The sequence below is a fragment of the Beta vulgaris genome, chromosome 1 (genome assembly GCF_026745355.1).
Source record: "Beta vulgaris subsp. vulgaris cultivar EL10 chromosome 1, EL10.2, whole genome shotgun sequence".
In the NCBI taxonomy this organism is placed as follows: Eukaryota; Viridiplantae; Streptophyta; class Magnoliopsida; order Caryophyllales; family Amaranthaceae; genus Beta; species Beta vulgaris.
This window is the reverse complement of record NC_079202.1, coordinates 50,456,718-50,463,208: the sequence shown is the minus strand read 5'-3', so window position 1 is coordinate 50,463,208 and position 6,491 is coordinate 50,456,718.

Here is a 6,491-nt window from a genome sequence, read left to right as displayed (position 1 = left end):
TAAAGAAAGGAAGTAGGTTTATTGGATATGAGAGCATATAAAAATATGAATTTGACTTTAAGAGGCGAAATGGAATCTTTAGAAGAGAGGGAAATAGAAACTCCACGACAAAAAGAGCATTCCGAAAAACTGATGAAAGTTGGTACTTGCCTACTTGGTAGTATAATTATAAAACTCTCGCCAGTCTCTCACGTGTTCCCACAATGGGAAGCATGGTATCATTCTGTGCTACTACAATTAAATTTCCAGGGGTGCACTCAGCACTTATACACCATTCACATTTTAGTCCCTCCTTCCCAAGCAAGCCTACAAGCCTACAAATACAATCATATTCATATCCAAAATTTGCCAAAGAGTTGTCGCTTTGCTGGCATGTGTATCCTGTTATAGGCACATTTTGTATTTGAATTTGAGCTACTTTGTTGAAAGGTTAACATGTACATTTTTTTTTTTTTTTTTAGGGGAAAGAGAAGTGCATTAATCAAAGGGACAAAGTGTCCATAAGTACATAAGGTGTTACAGTATTAGGACAGTGATGCTCCCAACATTGTTCAACACCAAAAGGCACAACTCTAGCAAGGTTATGGGCAACAGTATTCCCATCCCTTTTAACATGAGAAAAAGTAATAGAAGAAAATGCATTACACATAGAAAGAATGTCCCCAAGTATTGCATCCAAATCTGAGAAGAAAATTACTGCTTTCTTTAACCTCTTCGTTACGACCAGAGAGTCGGATTCAAAAATCATATCACCATACCCATGAGCTTTGGCCAAACGAGTTGCCATGTAAATGGCCTTGCATTCAGCTACCTCGGGAGGCCAGTAGGCGCGCACACGTCTAGTTGCAGCAAAGCACACCTTACCTTCCGAGTTTCGAGCTATCACTCCAAGTCCCACCCATCCGTCCTCGGCTAAACTTGCATCCGTGTTCAATTTAATAGCGCCTGCAGGGGGAGCATGCCATCGGCCTGGGCTCGGAGCCACGGGTGAACGCACTCCTCCATAAATCTTCACAGCATAGGTATTAAAATCATCAACTTGTCTCATAATTCTCTGGCCCACAACAGTGGCAGGGTGGCTTGTATGCTCAAAAACTTTTCTGTTCCTTTCAACCCAAACATTCCAAATGATATAACAACCCTTTTGAACCATATTTGCATCCATCTCACTCCATCTGATGAGGGTATCACACATGGCTTCATCTTCCACCCCTGACACTAACATATAACTGCCTACCTCTTCCCACAACTTTAGCGACATCGGGCAGCGATAGAATAAATGTAATTGCGTCTCATCCTCTCTGGCACAACAGGGGCAACATGCTTCATCAATGAGGTGACGTTTCTTAAGCACTTCCCTTACCGGGAGTGAATTTGTGCAAGCGCGCCACAGGAAATGACGAACCTTAGGCGAAACATTTAAGCTCCATAAAATATTCCACACTCTATGAAAGTCATCCAGGTTCCCCCCTTTTCCAAGCATATAAGCAGTTTTCACCGAATAAGTGCCGTCCTTAGAGTACGCCCAAGTTAAATCGTCCTGTAAACATCTAGTGCTTAGAGGGATGGCCATAATACAATGTTGGTCACGTTCATTGAAATGACTCTCAATAAGATCCACATTCCACTCCTTCCGATCAGCATCCATTAAATCTCCCACCACATCCAGTCCCTCCACTCGAGCACTCTTGATGAATCGACCTTCTTCATCCCCCACCCATGGTGCACTCCAGATATCAATTTTCGTACCATCTCCAACCCTCCAAATCAAACCTTCCAATACCAAACTCTTCGCACCCCAAATACTTCGCCACGAGTAGCTATGCGAATAACCTAACCGCGCTTGACAAACATCACCATGAGGATAGTACTTTGCACTCATTACCCTACTCAGAAGAGAATTTTTATAATGCAGTAATCGCCAAACTTGTTTACCCAACAAAGCATCATTAAAGACCGCAAGATCCTTAAAACCCATACCCCCCATACACTTGGGTTTACACATTTTCTCCCAATTTAGCCAATGCATTTTCCGTTCATCCCCTTTCCCTCCCCACCAAAATCGAGCCATAGCAGAGTGGATTTCTTGTATAACAGCCACGGGAATCTTGTAAACGCCCATTAGATATGTAGGCAATGCTTGGATTACAGCTTTGATAAGAACTTCTTTCCCAGCTCGTGACAACAACTTTTCTTTCCAACCCCTCAACTTCTTCCACATTCTATCTAAGAGTTCCCGAAAAATCACTTTCTTAGATCTCCCGCTCATAGATGGTATACCAAGATACTTCTGGTGTCTATCAACCTGCCTCATATGGAGAATAGTAATCAATTCTTCTTTTTTCTCACAATCTACCCCACTACTAAAGGATACTTCCGACTTTTCATAATTAATTTTCTGACCGGATGCTGCTTCATATTTGTTGAGAATATCAACTATTGTCAAGCATTCTTGTCGGGTAGCCCTGGTAAAGAGAAGACTATCATCTGCAAAAAGAAGGTGAGAGATTTCTGGACCATTTCGGCTTGCTTTCGCACCATGAATTTCTTTCGTAGCCACCTTTTGTTGAATCATCTGAGAAAAGGCATCAGCAACCAAGATAAACAGGAACGAAGATAAAGGATCACCCTGACGCAATCCTCTAGAGGGAGATACAGAACCACATACTCTTCCATTAATAATGAAGGAATATGAAACAGTAGCAACACAGCTCATCACCAGGTTAACCCACCTTCCATCAAAACCCATTGTCAACAAGAGCTTCCTGAGAAAGCCCCACTCCACTCTGTCGTAGGCTTTACTCATATCAAGTTTCATCGCAATCAAGCCTTTCTTGCTATTATTCCTCTTCTTCATAGTGTGAAAGATTTCCAGGGCAATGAGAGAGTTATCCGAAATCAGTCGTCCAGGGACAAAAGCACTTTGATTTTCAGTTACAATTGCAGGGAGAAATTGTTTAAGCCTTAGAACAATAGCTTTAGAAGCTATTTTGTACAAAACATTACATAAACTGATAGGCCGAAATTCAGAAACAGACGTAGGCGATTTCACTTTAGGAATAAGAGCAATATTAGTACGATTAACATCTCCTGGGCAAGCACAGTTATGTAAAATAGTGCTAATATAAGAAAAAACCTCATCGCCAATGATATGCCAGAACCTCTGATAAAAGATGGCATGCATCCGATCAGGTCCGGGGGCCTTACAAGGGTGCATCTCACTTAATGCTGCATAAATCTCCTCTTTTGTGTATGGACGCATCAAAATATCATTATATTCCTGGGTCACAGAGGACGTCACATGCTTTAGAACTTCTTGCAAATTTTCGCCAGATGGCTCAGACGAGGTGAAAATCATATCAAAATATCGATCCACCTCCCTCTCTATGTTCTCTTCCTTTGTTTGCCACACACCATTGCAATCCTTAACTCCATGAATAAAGTTCCTCTTTCTCCTCTGAGATGCCTTATGATGAAAATATGCAGTGTTTCTGTCCCCATCCTTTACTTCCGCAACTCTCGAACGAAGGTACCAGTAAGCCTCATTCTTAGCATGTAAACTATCAAGCTCACTCTCCAAAGCTGCGCATAGATCACAATTCTCCCTCGAAATCGAGCCCCTCTGCGCCTCATGAAGCTTTTTCTCAACTCGATCAATCTGCTTTTTTAAATTCCCGAAACTCTTCTTACTCCATCCCTGCAAGTTTCTCGCCACCGTCCCCAATCTTTTAGTAATGTGCTCACCCTCCGCTGCACCCCAAGCATTCTTCACCACCTCCTCACATGAATCATCTAACAACCACCCAGTCTCAAATCTGAAACCACGACTGCCCCTCACTCGCTCCCCTCCACTAACACCCTCTTTTAACACCACCGCAGCATGGTCCGAGCTGTATCTTACTGAATGCTCAATGAAAGCCTCCGGAAACAAATCCAACCATTCACGAGATATTATAAATCGGTCAAGTCTCTCTCTAATTCTCGTCTCCGGACTTCGACCCCTCTCCCAAGTATACCACTGCCCTTCGAACCGCAGCTCACCCAACCTACAACTTGCCATCACCTCACGGACTTCGACCCCTCTCCCAAGTACATTGTATCAAGTAATACCTAGTTTAGAGCAGCAGGTGATAGTCTAGTGGTATTGACATCATCTTCGATCTCAAAGGTTAAGGGATTGAGTCTCACCTCTGCAGGGAGGGATCTCCAATTTCCCCACTTCCTTGCAAGGGACTTCATCTTATCTTTGAAAAAGAAGAAGTAATACTTAGTTTAGTGGTTTGATTTGTATTTCACAATTTTGAAATTGTGAGATCAAACTCCACTAGAAGCGCTTTAAAAATGGGGATCTTTTCTTACAATTCCCCGTACTTTCAAGGAGCCTTGCCTGTAAATTCGGGTCGTGTTAACCTGTGTGAGGTTCTGGTTCAATTAGGATATCTTCTTGTTACCTTAAAAAAAATATTTTCATTGTCCCTTTGTTTTTTTTACCAAGCTTGGTGTAGTTAGTTGAAAATTTATCTTATAATCTTAAGGTAATAAGGTCGTTTGTCCAACTACGATATTTGAAGGTTGGAATTTTCTTTACCTTTCTCCTCTACTCTCAACTAACTGACTTGTAAATACTAGACCAAGAACATTGTATAAATTGAGGTCTAGACATGATTCTTCTCCTTATCATTATGAAAAAAAATCCATCTGTCTTTATAAGTGTGTCTATTTTTTTGGTTTTATCACTGAGTTTTTTATACTAGAAGTGATTATGAGGGATCACAATTTTGTTCACATTTACTCCATTTGATGCTACCATTTTCATCTTTCATGAACACTACCCAACCGAAACTTAAAAAAATTAAACAAAGCTCAATGGAACAAATAGAAAAAGACAGAGAAAGTAATTGTCAAATATTTAAATACGAAATAAATATAGTATAATGGTGGTCTTCAGAATCTAGTGTTTCTACATAATTTAATTACCAATTTTATTTTAAATTTAGATGTATAGTGATTACTTATTAATTAATCCATTTTCCTTTTACAAATCTACAAACTTTGTAATTCTACACTATCTACATACTCTATTTTGATTATTATTGATATTTATATGCAAAGAAAAATATATACACGTGAAATCTTGTCAGATTTGTCTGATCAGTATGGCCCTATTCTTTTAGATTTATCTTCAATTCAGTTTCTTGTAGTTCAGCTCTGACACTCTCTCATGTTCACAATTCTCCCAGTTCAGTTTAGTTTTTCCCAACTCAGTTCAATTTCTCGCAACTCAGTTCAGTTCAGTCCAATTCAGTTTCTCCCAGTCCAAAAGAACAGGGCCTATATGTTTTCAGTATATCAACTTTTTATTATTTTTGCTTATTGATGATTAAATATCTATATCAATAGGCAAAGTTTTACGTTGGCAAGCGTGACAGTTAAACTGCTTAATCTTTTAAAAAGGAAGTTGATATATTATTTCTCTTTGAATATATAGATGCAGAACAAATTCTTTTGATTCTTTTGTTTTATATGGTTAAAAGAAGAAACATATCGTACTAGAACTTCTGTGGGGTAATAATTCGACTCAACATGTTGTAACTTGGTCACTTGCCAAGACCCTTAGATCCTTGAGATCTTGGGTTCGAATCTTGGCAAGTGTGGTGTTTGGGATGTTGGTGTTTGCATTATCCTCCCCCATAATCTCAAGTACTTGACCTGCAAATATCAGACTAATTACAAAACTGTGATTATGAGAGAGTTACGGCTTGAACAAGATTCTTTTTTTTTACCATTAAAAAAGAGAGTTGTAAGACCATGTTTGTTTTCATATACAAAGTCCATAATATTCTATTTTAACGTACGTGCATGTACATGCAGCCACTATGCCAGCCAGTTGAGGTTCATTGTTATGGAGTATCTAAGTATAAAGTATTTAAATAGATTCCTGAATCCTGCCTACTGAAATGAGAATCTGAGATGGTGTTGACTTGAGCTTAAACAGATTGTTTTGATATTAAGTCATTGAAATCTCACTCTGGAAATACTAGTAATTTAGTAAAACAATGGGCCAATGACACTGAAACTGGATGATTTGATAAAGTACAACGTTGTAACTTGTAAGACCATGTTTGTTTGTTTTCATATACAAAATCCTCACTTAAAATAGTTGCAAAGCTATCAAACCATAATGATAAAATGCATTTCAGCAGACTTATCATGCTGATTTTGTCAACCATTACTATCGACTAATAGTCTACTGTCTACATTACCAAATTGTCCCATACTTTTTTAGTCACTCTAACCGCAGTATCATCATATGATGCTATGAGTAACACTTGTGAGGAAACACCTGGTATAAAAAGTGGTTTTGAGAATCTCACAATATTTCTACTCAATAAATTATTTGTACTTTCAATAAATTAAACTTGTGATCTAAATTATAACAAATTAACCATAGAAAGTCGAGTAGAGTAAAAATCTTGTTGACTTTTTTTAAT